Source organism: Ambystoma mexicanum, chromosome 13 (genome assembly GCF_040938575.1).
Source record: "Ambystoma mexicanum isolate Mex_15411 chromosome 13, UKY_AmexF1_1, whole genome shotgun sequence".
Lineage (NCBI taxonomy): Eukaryota > Metazoa > Chordata > Amphibia > Caudata > Ambystomatidae > Ambystoma > Ambystoma mexicanum.
The window spans coordinates 168,962,824-168,979,266 of record NC_090938.1 but is presented as its reverse complement, the minus strand read 5'-3'; positions in this window follow the sequence as shown (position 1 = coordinate 168,979,266).

Below are 16,443 nucleotides of genomic sequence, written 5' to 3'. Positions count from 1 at the left end.
CACATGCAGCCTGATAGGGGCATTAACCTGCATCATAGACCACTGAAATTCCCAACAATATTTTTGGTATGAAAAATGCATCCTACACCGCTGAAAGTTCAGGTTATGTTAGCAGCCCAAGAAAAGGCCTTAAAATACATCTTAAGCCTGTAAAAATGTTGAAAACTTTGGAGGCCCAAAAAAGGGGTTTACAGGCATCCTACACCCCGTAAAGTTCAGAAAATGCTGGTGGCCAAAAACTGTGTCAGAGAGCTCTGAATGTCCCAAAAACACGTGCAGCCTGAAAGGGGCATTAACCTGCATCCTAGACCACTGACATTCCCAACAATATCTTTGGCATGAAAAATGTATCCTACACCCCTGAACGTTCAGAATATGTTAGCAGCCCAAAAAAGGCCTTAAAATGTATCTTAAGCCTGCAAAAATGTAGAAAACTTTGGAGGCCCAAAAAAGGGGTTTACAGGCATCCTAGACCCCCTAAAGTCCAGAAAATGTTGGTGGCCTAAAAACTGTGTCAGAGAGCTCTGAATGTCCCAAAAACATTTGAAGCCTGAAAGGGGCATTAACCCGCATCCTAGACCACTGAAATTCCAACAATATTTTTGGCATGAAAAATGCACCCTACACCCCTGAAAGTTCATAATATGTTAGCAGCCCAAAAAAGGACTTAAAATGCATCTTAAGCCTGCAAACATGTTGAAAACTTTGGAGGCCCAAAAAAGGGGTTTACAGGCATCCTAGACCCCCTAAAGTCTACAAAAGTTTGTTGGCCCAAAAACTGTGCCAGAGAGCTCTGAATGTCCCAAAAACATTTGCAGCCTGAAAGGGGCATTACCCCGCATCCTAGACCACTTAAATTCCAACAATATTTTTGGCATGAAAAATGCATCCTACACCCCTGAAAGTTCAGAATATGTTAGCAGCCCAAAAAAGGCCTTAAAATGTATCTTAAGCCTGCAAACATGTAGAAAACTTTGGAGGCCCAAAAAAGGGGTTTACAGGCATCCTAGACCTCCTAAAGTCTACAAAAGTTTGTTGGCCCAAAAACTGTGCCAGAGACCTCTGCATGTCCCAAAAACATTTGCAGCCTGAAAGGGGCATTAACCCGCATCCTAGACCACTGAAATTCCCAATAATATTTTTGGCATGAAAAATGTATCCTATACCCCTGAAAATTCAGAATATGTTAGCAGCCCAAAAATAGGCCTTAACATGCATCTTAAGACTGCAAAAAATGTTGAAAACTTCGGATGCCCAAAAAAGGGGTTTACAGGCATCCTAGACCACATAAAGTCCAGAAAATGTTGCTGGCCAAAAACTGTGTCAGAGAGCTCTGAATGTCCCAAAAACACGTGCAGCCTGAAAGGGGCATTAACCTGCATCCTAGACCACTGAAATTCCCAACAATATTTTTGGCATGAAAAATGCATCCTACACCGCTGAAAGTTCAGGTTATGTTAGCAGCCCAAAAAACGCCTTAAAATACATCTTAAGCCTGCAAAAATGTAGAAAAATTTTGGAGGCCCCAAAAAGGGTTTTAAAGGCATCCTAGACCTCCTAAAGACCAGAAAATGTTGGTGGCCTAAAATCTGTGTCAGAGAGCTCTGAATGTCCCAAAAACATTTGAAGCCTGAAAGGGGCATTAACCAGCATCCTAGACCACTGAAATTCCAACAATATTTTTGGCATGAAAAATGCACCCTACACCCCTGAAAGTTCAGAATATGTTAGCAGCCCAAAAAAGGCCTTAAAATGTATCTTAAGCCTGCAAACATGTAGAAAACTTTGGAGGCCCAAAAAAGGGGTTTACAGGCATCCTAGACCCCTTAAAGTCTACAAAAGTTTGTTGGCCCAAAAACTGTGCCAGAGAGCTCTGAATGTCCCAAAAACATTTGCAGCCTGAAAGTGACATTAACCAGCATCCTAGACCACTGAAATTCCCAACAATATTTTTGGCATGAAAAATTCATCCTACACCCCTGAAAGTTCAGAATATGTTAGCAGCCCAAAAAAGGCCTTAAAATGCATCTTAAGCTTGCAAAAATGTTGAAAACTGTGAAGGCCCCAAAAAGGGGTTTACAGGCATCCTAGCCCACCTAAAGTCCAGAAAATGTTGGTGGCCTAAAAACTGTGTCAGAGAGCTCTGAATGTCCCAAAAACATTTGAAGCCTGAAAGGGGCATTAACCCGCATCCTAGACCACTGAAATTCCAACAATATTTTTGGCATGAAAAATGCACCCTACATCCCTGAAAGTTCAGAATATGTTAGCAGCCCAAAAAAGGACTTAAAATGCATCTTAAGCCTGCAAACATGTTGGAAACTTTGGATGCCCAAAAAAGGGGTTTACAGGCATCCTAGACCCCATAAAGTCCAGAAAATGTTGCTGGCCAAAAACTGTGTCAGAGAGCTCTGAATGTCCCAAAAACACGTGCAGCCTGAAAGGGGCATTAACCTGCATCCTAGACCACTGAAATTCCCAACAATATTTTTGGCATGAAAAATGCATCCTACACCTCTGAAAGTTCAGGTTATGTTAGCAGCCCAAAAAAGGCCTTAAAATACATCTTAAGCCTGAAAAAATGTAGAAAAATTTTGGAGGCCCCAAAAAGGGGTTTAAAGGCATCCTAGACCTCCTAAAGTCCAGAAAATGTTGGTGGCCTAAAATCTGTGTCAGAGAGCTCTGAATGTCCCAAAAACATTTGAAGCCTGAAAGGGGCATTAACCCGCATCCTAGACCACTGAAATTCCAACAATATTTTTGGCATGAAAAATGCACCCTACACCCCTGAAAGTTCAGAATATGTTAGCAGCCCAAAAAAGGCCTTAAAATGAATCTTAAGCCTGCAAACATGTAGAAAACTTTGGAGGCCCAAAAAAGGGGTTTCCAGGCATCCTAGCCCACCTAAAGTCCAGAAAATGTTGGTGGCCTAAGATCTGTGTCAGAGAGCTCTGAATGTCCCAAAGACATTTGCAGCCTGAAAGTGGCATTAACCTGCATCCTAGACCACTGAAATTCCCAACAATATTTTTGGCATGAAAAATGCATCCTACACCGCTGAAAGTTCAGAATATGTAAGCAGCCCAAAAAAGGGCGTAAAATACATCTTAAGCCTGCAAAAATGTAGAAAACTTTGGAGGCCACAAAAAGGGGTTTACAGGCATCCTAGACCCCCTAAAGTCTAGAAAATGTTGGTGGCCTAAAAACTGTGCCAGAGAGCTCTGAATGTCCGAAAAACATGTGCAGCCTGAAAGGGGCATTAACCCGCATCCTAGACCCTGAAATTCCCAACAATATTTTTGGCATGAAAAATTCATCCTACACCCCTGAAAGTTCAGAATATGTTAGCAGCCCAAAAAAGGACTTAAAATACATCTTAAGTCTGCAAAAATGTAGAAAACTTTGGAGGCCGCAAAAAGGGGTTTACAGGCATCCTAGAGCCCCTAAAGTCCAGAAAATGTTGGTGGCCTAAAAACTGTGTCAGAGAGCTCTGAAAGTCCCAAAAACATTAGCAGCCTGAAAGGGGCATTAACACGCATCCTAGACCACTGAAATTCCCAACAATATTTTTGGCATGAAAAATGCATCCTACACCCCTGAAAGTTAAGAATATGTTAGCAGCCCAAACCGGCCTTAATATGTATCTTAAGCCTGCAAAAATGTTGAAAACTTTGGAGGCCCAAAAAAGGGGTTTACAGGCATCCTAGACCCCCTAAAGTCTTCAAATGTTTGTTGGCCCAAAAACTGTGCCGGAGAGCTCTGAATGTCCCAAAAACTTGTGCAGCCTGAAAGGGGCATTAACCCGCATCCTAGACCACTGAAATTCCCAACAATATTTTTGGCATGAAAAATGCATCCTACACCCCTGAAAGTTCAGAATATGTTAGCATCCCAAAAAAGGACTTAAAATGCATCTTAAGCCTGCAAAAATGTTGAAAACTTTGGAGGCCCAAAAAAGGGGTTTACAGGCATCCTAGACCCCCTAAAGTCTAGAAAATGTTGTTGGCCCAAAAACTGTGCCAGAGAGCTCTGAATGTCCCCAAAACATGTGCAGCCTGAAAGGGGCATTAACCCGCATCCTAGAACCTGAAATTCCCAATAATATTTTTGGCATGAAAAATGCATCCTACACCCCTGAAAGTTCAGAATATGTTAGCAGCTCAAAAAAGGCCTTAAAATGTATCTTAAACCTGCAAAAATGTAGAAAACTTTGGAGGCCCCAATAAGGGGTTTACAGGCACCCTAGACTACCTAAAGTCCACAAATGTTGGTGGCCTAAAATCTGTGTCAGAGAGCTCTGAATGTCCCAAAAACATTTGCAGCCTGAAAGTGGCATTAACCTGCATCCTAGACCACTGAAATTCCCAACAATATTTTTGGCATGAAAAATGCATCCTACACCGCTGAAAGTTCAGGATATGTTAGAGCCCAAAAAAGGCCTTAAAATACATCTTAAGCCTGCGCAAAAATGTAGAAAACTTTGGAGGCCGCAAAAAGGGGTTTACAGCCATCCTAGACCCCCTAAAGTCTAGAAAATGTTGTTGGCCCAGAAACTGTGCCAGAGAGCTCAGAATGTCCCAAAAACATTTGCAGCCTGAAAGGGGCATTAACCCGCATCCTAGACCACTGAAATTCCCAACAATATTTTTGGCATGGAAAATGCATCCTACACCCCTGAAAGTTCAGAATATGTTAGCAGCCCAAAAAAGGACTTAAAATGCATATTAAGCCTGCAAAAATGTTGAACACTTTGGAGGCCTCAAAAAGGACTTTACAGGCATCCTAGACACCCTAAATTTTAGAAAATGTTGGTGGCCTAAAAACTGTGTCAGAGAGCTCTGAATGTCCCAAAAACATTTGCAGCCTGAAAGGGGCATTAACCCGCATCCTAGACCACTGAAATTCCCAACAATATTTTTGGCATGAAAAATGCATCCTACACCCCTGAAAGTTCAGAATATGTTAGCAGCCCAAAAAAGGACTTTAAATGCATATTAAGCCTGCAAAAATGTTGAAAACTTTGGAGGCCCAAAAAAGGGGTTTACAGGCATCCTAGACCCCCTAAAGTCTAGAAAATGTTGTTGGCCCAAAAACTGTGCCAGAGAGCTCAGAATGTCCCCAAAACATTTGCAGCCTGAAAGGGACATTAACCTGCATCCTAAACCCTGAAATTCCCAACAATATTTTTGGCATGAAAAATGCATCCTACACCCTGAAATTTCAGAATATGTTAGCAGCCCAAAAAAGGCCTTAAAATGTATATTAAGCCTGCAAAAATGTAGAACACTTTGGAGGCCGCAAAAAGGGGTTTACAGGCATCCTAGACCCCCTAAAGTCTAGAAAATTTTGTTGGCCCAAAAACTGTGCCAGAGAGCTCTGAATGTCCCAAAAACATTGTCAGCCTGAAAGGGGCATTAAACCGCATCCTAGACCACTGAAATTCCCAACAATATTTTTGCCATGAAAAATGCATTCTACACCCCTGAAAGTTCAGAATATGTTAGCAGCCCAAAAAAGAACTTAAAATGCATCTTAAGAATGCAAAAAGGTTGAAAACTTTGGAGGCCCAAAAAAGGGGTTTACAAGCATCCTAGACCTCCTAAATTCCAGAAAATGTTGTTGGCACAAAAACTATGCTGGAGAGCTTCGAATGTCCCAAAAACATTTGCAGCCTGAAAGGGGCATTAACCTGCATCCTAGACCACTGAAATTCCCAACAATATTTTTGACACGAAAAAAGCATCCTACACCCCTGAAAGTTCAGAATGTGTTAGCAGCCCAAACAAGGCCTTAAAATGTATATTAAGCCTGCAAAAATGTAGAACACTTTGGAGGCCTCAAAAAGGGGTTCACAGGCATCCTAGACCCCCTAAAGTCCAGAAAATGTTGGTGGCCTAAAAACTGTGTCAGAGAGCTCTGAATGTCCCAAAAACATTTGCAGCCTGAAAGGGGCATTAACCTGCATCCTAGACCACTGAAATTCCCAACAATATTTTTGCCATGAAAAATGCATCCTACACCCTGAAAGTTCAGAATATGTTAGCAGCCCAAAAAAGGCCTTAAAATGTATATTAAGCCTGCAAAAATGTGGAACACTTTGGAGGCCTCAAAAAGGAGTTTACAGGCATCCTAGACCCCCTAAAGTCCAGAAAATGTTGTTGGCACAAAAGCTATGCTGGAGAGCTCTGAATGTCCCAAAAACATTTGCAGCCTGAAAGGGGCATTAACCCACATCCTAGACCACTGAAATTCCCGACAATATTTTTGACATGAAAAAAGCATCCTACATCCCGGAATGTTCAGAATATGTTAGCAGCCCAAAAAAGGCCTTAAAATGTATATTAAGCCTGCAAAAATGTAGAACACTTTGGAGGCCTCAAAAAGGGGTTTACAGGCATCCTAGACCCCCTAAAGTCCAGAAAATGTTGGTGGCCTAAAAACTGTGTCAGAGAGCTCTGAATGTCCCAAAAACATTTGCAGCCTGAAAGGGGCATTAACCCGCATCCTAGACCACTGAAATTCCCAACAATATTTTTGGCATGAAAAATGCATCCTACATCCCTGAAAGTTCAGAATATGTTAGCAGCCCAAAGAAGAACTTAAAATGCATCTTAAGCCTGCAAAAATGTTGAAAACTTTGGAGGCCCAAAAAAGGGGTTTGCAGGCATCCTAGACCCCCTAAAGTCCAGAAAATGTTGTTGGCACAAAAGCTATGCTGGAGAGCTCTGAATGTCCCAAAAACATTTGCAGCCTGAAAGGGGCATTAACCTGCATCCTAGACCACTGAAATTCCCAACAATATTTTGGCATGAAAAATGCACCCTACACTGCTGAAAGTTCAGAATATGTTAGCAGCCCAAAAAAGGCCTTAAAATACATCTTAAGCCTGCAAAAATGTAGAAAACTTTGGAGGCCGCAAAAAGGGCTTTACAGGCATCCTAGACAACATAAAGTCCAGAAAATGTTGGTGGCCTAAAATCTGTGTCAGAAAGCTCTGAATGACCAAAAACATTTGCAGCCTGAAAGGGGTATTAAACCGCATCCTAGACCACTGAAATTCCCAACAATATTTTTGGCATGAAAAATTCATCCTACACACCTGAAGGTTCAGAATATGTTAGCAGCCCAAAAAAGGACTTAAAATGCATCTTAAGCCTGCAAAAATGTTGAAAACTTTGGAGGCCCAAAAAAGGGGTTTACAGGCATCCTAGACCCCCTAAAGTCTAGAAAATTTTGTTGGCCCAAAAACTGTGCCAGAGAGCTCTGAATGTCCCCAAAACATTTCCAGCCTGAAAGGGGCATTAACCCGCATCCTAGACCCTCAAATTCCCAATAATATTTTTGGCATGAAAAATGCATCCTACACCCCTGAAAGTTCAGAATATGTTAGCAGCCCAAAAAAGGCCTTAAAATGTATCTTAAGCCAGCAAAAATGTAGAAAACTTTGGAGGACGCAAAAAGGGGTTTACAGACATCCTAGACCCCCTAGATCCCCTAAAGTCTAGAAAATTCTGTTGGCCCAAAAACTGTGCCAGAGAGCTCTGAATGTCCCAAAAACATTTTCAGCCTGAGGGGCATTAACACGCATCCTAGACCACTGAAATGCCCAAAAATATTTTTGGCATGAAAAATGCATCCTACACCCCTGAAAGTTCAGAATATGTTAGCAGCCCAAAAAAGGACTTAAAAAGCATCTTAAGCCTGCAAAAATGTTGAAAACTTTGGAGGCCCCAAAAAGGGGTTTACAGGCACCCTAGACCACCTGAAGTCCAGAAATGTTGGTGGCCTAAAATCTGTGTCAGAGAGCTCTGAATGTCCCAAAAACATTTGCAGCCTGAAAGTGGCATTAACCTGCATCCTAGACCACTGAAATTCCCAACAATATTTTTGGCATGAAAAATACATCCTACACCCCTGGAAGTTCAGAATATGTTAGCAGCCCAAAAAGGCCTTAAAATGTATCTTAAACCTGCAAAAATGTAGAAAACTTTGGAGGCCCCAAAAAGGGGTTTACAGGCATCCTAGACCCCATAAAGTCTAGAAAATGTTGTTGGCCCAAAAACTGTGCCAGAGAGCTCTGAATGTCCCCAAAACATTTGCAGCCTGAAAGGGGCATTAACCCGCATCCTAGAACCTGAAATTCCCAATATTATTTTTGGCATGAGAAATGCATCCTACACCCCTGGAAGTTCAGAATATGTTAGCAGCCCAAAAAAGGCCTTAAAATATATCTTAAACCTGCAAAAATGTAGAAAACTTTGGAGGCCCCATGAAGGGGTTTACAGGCACCCTAGACCACCTGAAGTCCAGAAATGTTGGTGGCCTAAAATCTGTGTCAGAGAGCTCTGAATGTCCCAAAAACATTTGCAGCCTGAAAGTGGCATTAACCTGCATCCTAGATCACTGAAATTCCCAAAAATATTTTTGGCATGAAAAATGCATCCTACACCCCTGAAAGTTCAGAATATGTTAGCAGCCCAAAAAAGGACTTAAAATGCATCTTAAGCCTGCAAACATGTTGAAAACTTTGGAGGCCCAAAAAAGGGGTTTACAGGCATCCTAGACCCCCTAAAGTCTACAAAAGTTTGTTGGCCCAAAAACTGTGCCAGAGAGCTCTGAATGTCCCAAAAACATTTGCAGCCTGAAAGGGGCATTACCCCGCATCCTAGACCACTTAAATTCCAACAATATTTTTGGCATGAAAAATGCATCCTACACCCCTGAAAGTTCAGAATATGTTAGCAGCCCAAAAAAGGCCTTAAAATGTATCTTAAGCCTGCAAACATGTAGAAAACTTTGGAGGCCCAAAAAAGGGGTTTACAGGCATCCTAGACCTCCTAAAGTCTACAAAAGTTTGTTGGCCCAAAAACTGTGCCAGAGACCTCTGCATGTCCCAAAAACATTTGCAGCCTGAAAGGGGCATTAACCCGCATCCTAGACCACTGAAATTCCCAATAATATTTTTGGCATGAAAAATGTATCCTATACCCCTGAAAATTCAGAATATGTTAGCAGCCCAAAAATAGGCCTTAACATGCATCTTAAGACTGCAAAAAATGTTGAAAACTTCGGATGCCCAAAAAAGGGGTTTACAGGCATCCTAGACCACATAAAGTCCAGAAAATGTTGCTGGCCAAAAACTGTGTCAGAGAGCTCTGAATGTCCCAAAAACACGTGCAGCCTGAAAGGGGCATTAACCTGCATCCTAGACCACTGAAATTCCCAACAATATTTTTGGCATGAAAAATGCATCCTACACCGCTGAAAGTTCAGGTTATGTTAGCAGCCCAAAAAACGCCTTAAAATACATCTTAAGCCTGCAAAAATGTAGAAAAATTTTGGAGGCCCCAAAAAGGGTTTTAAAGGCATCCTAGACCTCCTAAAGACCAGAAAATGTTGGTGGCCTAAAATCTGTGTCAGAGAGCTCTGAATGTCCCAAAAACATTTGAAGCCTGAAAGGGGCATTAACCCGCATCCTAGACCACTGAAATTCCAACAATATTTTTGGCATGAAAAATGCACCCTACACCCCTGAAAGTTCAGAATATGTTAGCAGCCCAAAAAAGGCCTTAAAATGTATCTTAAGCCTGCAAACATGTAGAAAACTTTGGAGGCCCAAAAAAGGGGTTTACAGGCATCCTAGACCCCTTAAAGTCTACAAAAGTTTGTTGGCCCAAAAACTGTGCCAGAGAGCTCTGAATGTCCCAAAAACATTTGCAGCCTGAAAGTGACATTAACCCGCATCCTAGACCACTGAAATTCCCAACAATATTTTTGGCATGAAAAATTCATCCTACACCCCTGAAAGTTCAGAATATGTTAGCAGCCCAAAAAAGGCCTTAAAATGCATCTTAAGCTTGCAAAAATGTTGAAAACTGTGAAGGCCCCAAAAAGGGGTTTACAAGCATCCTAGCCCACCTAAAGTCCAGAAAATGTTGGTGGCCTAAAAACTGTGTCAGAGAGCTCTGAATGTCCCAAAAACATTTGAAGCCTGAAAGGGGCATTAACCCGCATCCTAGACCACTGAAATTCCAACAATATTTTTGGCATGAAAAATGCACCCTACATCCCTGAAAGTTCAGAATATGTTAGCAGCCCAAAAAAGGACTTAAAATGCATCTTAAGCCTGCAAACATGTTGGAAACTTTGGAGGCCCAAAAAAGGGGTTTACAGGCATCCTAGACCCCCTAAAGTCTACAAAAGTTTGTTGGCCCAAAAACTGTGTCAGAGAGCTCTGCATGTCCCAAAAACATTTGCAGCCTGAAAGGGGCATTAACCCGCATCCTAGACCACTGAAATTCCCAATAATATTTTTGGCATGAAAAATGTATCCTTTACCCCTGAAAATTCAGAATATGTTAGCAGCCCAAAAATAGGCCTTAACATGCATCTTAAGACTGCAAAAAATGTTGAAAACTTCGGATGCCCAAAAAAGGGGTTTACAGGCATCCTAGACCCCATAAAGTCCAGAAAATGTTGCTGGCCAAAAACTGTGTCAGAGAGCTCTGAATGTCCCAAAAACACGTGCAGCCTGAAAGGGGCATTAACCTGCATCCTAGACCACTGAAATTCCCAACAATATTTTTGGCATGAAAAATGCATCCTACACCTCTGAAAGTTCAGGTTATGTTAGCAGCCCAAAAAAGGCCTTAAAATACATCGTAAGCCTGAAAAAATGTAGAAAAATTTTGGAGGCCCCAAAAAGGGGTTTAAAGGCATCCTAGACCTCCTAAAGTCCAGAAAATGTTGGTGGCCTAAAATCTGTGTCAGAGAGCTCTGAATGTCCCAAAAACATTTGAAGCCTGAAAGGGGCATTAACCCGCATCCTAGACCACTGAAATTCCAACAATATTTTTGGCATGAAAAATGCACCCTACACCCCTGAAAGTTCAGAATATGTTAGCAGCCCAAAAAAGGCCTTAAAATGTATCTTAAGCCTGCAAACATGTAGAAAACTTTGGAGGCCCAAAAAAGGGGTTTCCAGGCATCCTAGCCCACCTAAAGTCCAGAAAATGTTGGTGGCCTAAGATCTGTGTCAGAGAGCTCTGAATGTCCCAAAGACATTTAGAGCCTGAAAGTGGCATTAACCTGCATCCTAGACCACTGAAATTCCCAACAATATTTTTGGCATGAAAAATGCATCCTACACCGCTGAAAGTTCAGAATATGTAAGCAGCCCAAAAAAGGCCGTAAAATACATCTTAAGCCTGCAAAAATGTAGAAAACTTTGGAGGCCACAAAAAGGGGTTTACAGGCATCCTAGACCCCCTAAAGTCTAGAAAATGTTGGTGGCCTAAAAACTGTGCCAGAGAGCTCTGAATGTCCGAAAAACATGTGCAGCCTGAAAGGGGCATTAACCCGCATCCTAGACCCTGAAATTCCCAACAATATTTTTGGCATGAAAAATGCATCCTACACCCCTGAAAGTTCAGAATATGTTAGCAGCTCAAAAAAGGCCTTAAAATGTATCTTAAACCTGCAAAAATGTAGAAAACTTTGGAGGCCCCAATAAGGGGTTTACAGGCACCCTAGACTACCTAAAGTCCACAAATGTTGGTGGCCTAAAATCTGTGTCAGAGAGCTCTGAATGTCCCAAAAGCATTTGCAGCCTGAAAGTGGCATTAACCTGCATCCTAGACCACTGAAATTCCCAACAATATTTTTGGCATGTAAAATGCATCCTACACCGCAGAAAGTTCAGGATATGTTAGAGCCCAAAAAAGGCCTTAAAATACATCTTAAGCCTGCGCAAAAATGTAGAAAACTTTGGAGGCCGCAAAAAGGGGTTTACAGCCATCCTAGACCCCCTAAAGTCTAGAAAATGTTGTTGGCCCAGAAACTGTGCCAGAGAGCTCAGAATGTCCCAAAAACATTTGCAGCCTGAAAGGGGCATTAACCCGCATCCTAGACCACTGAAATTCCCAACAATATTTTTGGCATGGAAAATGCATCCTACACCCCTGAAAGTTCAGAATATGTTAGCAGCCCAAAAAAGGACTTAAAATGCATATTAAGCCTGCAAAAATGTTGAACACTTTGGAGGCCTCAAAAAGGACTTTACAGGCATCCTAGACACCCTAAATTTTAGAAAATGTTGGTGGCCTAAAAACTGTGTCAGAGAGCTCTGAATGTCCCAAAAACATTTGCAGCCTGAAAGGGGCATTAACCCGCATCCTAGACCACTGAAATTCCCAACAATATTTTTGGCATGAAAAATGCATCCTACACCCCTGAAAGTTCAGATTATGTTAGCAGCCCAAAAAAGGACTTTAAATGCATATTAAGCCTGCAAAAATGTTGAAAACTTTGGAGGCCCAAAAAAGGGGTTTACAGGCATCCTAGACCCCCTAAAGTCTAGAAAATGTTGTTGGCCCAAAAACTGTGCCAGAGAGCTCAGAATGTCCCCAAAACATTTGCAGCCTGAAAGGGACATTAACCTGCATCCTAAACCCTGAAATTCCCAACAATATTTTTGGCATGAAAAATGCATCCTACACCCTGAAAGTTCAGAATATGTTAGCAGCCCAAAAAAGGCCTTAAAATGTATATTAAGCCTGCAAAAATGTAGAACACTTTGGAGGCCGCAAAAAGGGGTTTACAGGCATCCTAGACCCCCTAAAGTCTAGAAAATTTTGTTGGCCCAAAAACTGTGCCAGAGAGCTCTGAATGTCCCAAAAACATTGTCAGCCTGAAAGGGGCATTAAACCGCATCCTAGACCACTGAAATTCCCAACAATATTTTTGCCATGAAAAATGCATTCTACACCCCTGAAAGTTCAGAATATGTTAGCAGCCCAAAAAAGAACTTAAAATGCATCTTAAGAATGCAAAAAGGTTGAAAACTTTGGAGGCCCAAAAAAGGGGTTTACAAGCATCCTAGACCTCCTAAATTCCAGAAAATGTTGTTGGCACAAAAACTATGCTGGAGAGCTTCGAATGTCCCAAAAACATTTGCAGCCTGAAAGGGGCATTAACCTGCATCCTAGACCACTGAAATTCCCAACAATATTTTTGACACGAAAAAAGCATCCTACACCCCTGAAAGTTCAGAATGTGTTAGCAGCCCAAACAAGGCCTTAAAATGTATATTAAGCCTGCAAAAATGTAGAACACTTTGGAGGCCTCAAAAAGGGGTTAACAGGCATCCTAGACCCCCTAAAGTCCAGAAAATGTTGGTGGCCTAAAAACTGTGTCAGAGAGCTCTGAATGTCCCAAAAACATTTGCAGCCTGAAAGGGGCATTAACCTGCATCCTAGACCACTGAAATTCCCAACAATATTTTTGGCATGAAAAATGCATCCTACACCCTGAAAGTTCAGAATATGTTAGCAGCCCAAAAAAGGACTTAAAATGCATATTAAGCCTGCAAAAATGTTGAAAACTTTGGAGGCCCAAAAAAGGGGTTTACAGGCATCCTAGACCCCCTAAAGTCTAGAAAATGTTGTTGGCCCAAAAACTGTGCCAGAGATCTCAGAATGTCCCCAAAACATTTGCAGCCTGAAAGGGACATTAACCTGCATCCTAGACCCTGAAATTCCCAACAATATTTTTGGCATGAAAAATGCATCCTACACCCTGAAAGTTCAGAATATGTTAGCAGCCCAAAAAAGGCCTTAAAATGTATATTAAGCCTGCAAAAATGTAGAACACTTTGGAGGCCTCAAAAAGGAGTTTACAGGCATCCTAGACCCCCTAAAGTCCAGAAAATGTTGTTGGCACAAAAGCTATGCTGGAGAGCTCTGAATGTCCCAAAAACATTTGCAGCCTGAAAGGGGCATTAACCCACATCCTAGACCACTGAAATTCCCGACAATATTTTTGACATGAAAAAAGCATCCTACATCCCGGAATGTTCAGAATATGTTAGCAGCCCAAAAAAGGCCTTAAAATGTATATTAAGCCTGCAAAAATGTAGAACACTTTGGAGGCCTCAAAAAGGGGTTTACAGGCATCCTAGACCCCCTAAAGTCCAGAAAATGTTGGTGGCCTAAAAACTGTGTCAGAGAGCTCTGAATGTCCCAAAAACATTTGCAGCCTGAAAGGGGCATTAACCCGCATCCTAGACCACTGAAATTCCCAACAATATTTTTGGCATGAAAAATGCATCCTACATCCCTGAAAGTTCAGAATATGTTAGCAGCCCAAAGAAGAACTTAAAATGCATCTTAAGCCTGCAAAAATGTTGAAAACTTTGGAGGCCCAAAAAAGGGGTTTACAGGCATCCTAGACCCCCTAAAGTCCAGAAAATGTTGTTGGCACAAAAGCTATGCTGGAGAGCTCTGAATGTCCCAAAAACATTTGCAGCCTGAAAGGGGCATTAACCTGCATCCTAGACCACTGAAATTCCCAACAATATTTTGGCATGAAAAATGCACCCTACACTGCTGAAAGTTCAGAATATGTTAGCAGCCCAAAAAAGGCCTTAAAATACATCTTAAGCCTGCAAAAATGTAGAAAGCTTTGGGGGCCGCAAAAAGGGCTTTACAGGCATCCTAGGCAACATAAAGTCCAGAAAATGTTGGTGGCCTAAAATCTGTGTCAGAAAGCTCTGAATGACCAAAAACATTTGCAGCCTGAAAGGGGTATTAACCCGCATCCTAGACCACTGAAATTCCCAACAATATTTTTGGCATGAAAAATTCATCCTACACACCTGAAGGTTCAGAATATGTTAGCAGCCCAAAAAAGGACTTAAAATGCATCTTAAGCCTGCAAAAATGTTGAAAACTTTGGAGGCCCAAAAAAGGGGTTTACAGGCATCCTAGACCCCCTAAAGTCTAGAAAATTTTGTTGGCCCAAAAACTGTGCCAGAGAGCTCTGAATGTCCCCAAAACATTTCCAGCCTGAAAGGGGCATTAACCCGCATCCTAGACCCTCAAATTCCCAATAATATTTTTGGCATGAAAAATGCATGCTACACCCCTGAAAGTTCAGAATATGTTAGCAGCCCAAAAAAGGCCTTAAAATGTATCTTAAGCCAGCAAAAATGTAGAAAACTTTGGAGGACGCAAAAAGGGGTTTACAGACATCCTAGACCCCCTAGATCCCCTAAAGTCTAGAAAATTCTGTTGGCCCAAAAACTGTGCCAGAGAGCTCTGAATGTCCCAAAAACATTTTCAGCCTGAGGGGCATTAACCCGCATCCTAGACCACTGAAATGCCCAAAAATATTTTTGGCATGAAAAATGCATCCTACACCCCTGAAAGTTCAGAATATGTTAGAAGCCCAAAAAAGGACTTAAAAAGCATCTTAAGCCTGCAAAAATGTTGAAAACTTTGGAGGCCCCAAAAAGGGGTTTACAGGCACCCTAGACCACCTGAAGTCCAGAAATGTTGGTGGCCTAAAATCTGTGTCAGAGAGCTCTGAATGTCCCAAAAACATTTGCAGCCTGAAAGTGGCATTAACCTGCATCCTAGACCACTGAAATTCCCAACAATATTTTTGGCATGAAAAATACATCCTACACCCCTGGAAGTTCAGAATATGTTAGCAGCCCAAAAAGGCCTTAAAATGTATCTTAAACCTGCAAAAATGTAGAAAACTTTGGAGGCCCCAAAAAGGGGTTTACAGGCATCCTAGACCCCATAAAGTCTAGAAAATGTTGTTGGCCCAAAAACTGTGCCAGAGAGCTCTGAATGTCCCCAAAACATTTGCAGCCTGAAAGGGGCATTAACCCGCATCCTAGAACCTGAAATTCCCAATATTATTTTTGGCATGAGAAATGCATCCTACACCCCTGGAAGTTCAGAATATGTTAGCAGCCCAAAAAAGGCCTTAAAATATATCTTAAACCTGCAAAAATGTAGAAAACTTTGGAGGCCCCATGAAGGGGTTTACAGGCACCCTAGACCACCTGAAGTCCAGAAATGTTGGTGGCCTAAAATCTGTGTCAGAGAGCTCTGAATGTCCCAAAAACATTTGCAGCCTGAAAGTGGCATTAACCTGCATCCTAGATCACTGAAATTCCCAAAAATATTTTTGGCATGAAAAATGCATCCTACACCCCTGAAAGTTCAGAATATGTTAGCAGCCCAAAAAAGGACTTAAAATGCATCTTAAGCCTGCAAACATGTTGAAAACTTTGGAGGCCCAAAAATGGGGTTTACAGGCATCCTAGACCCCCTAAAGTCTACAAAAGTTTGTTGGCCCAAAAACTGTGCCAGAGAGCTCTGAATGTCCCAAAAACATTTGCAGCCTGAAAGGGGCATTACCCCGCATCCTAGACCACTTAAATTCCAACAATATTTTTGGCATGAAAAATGCATCCTACACCCCTGAAAGTTCAGAATATGTTAGCAGCCCAAAAAAGGCCTTAAAATGTATCTTAAGCCTGCAAACATGTAGAAAACTTTGGAGGCCCAAAAAAGGGGTTTACAGGCATCCTAGACCTCCTAAAGTCTACAAAAGTTTGTTGGCCCAAAAACTGTGCCAGAGACCTCTGCA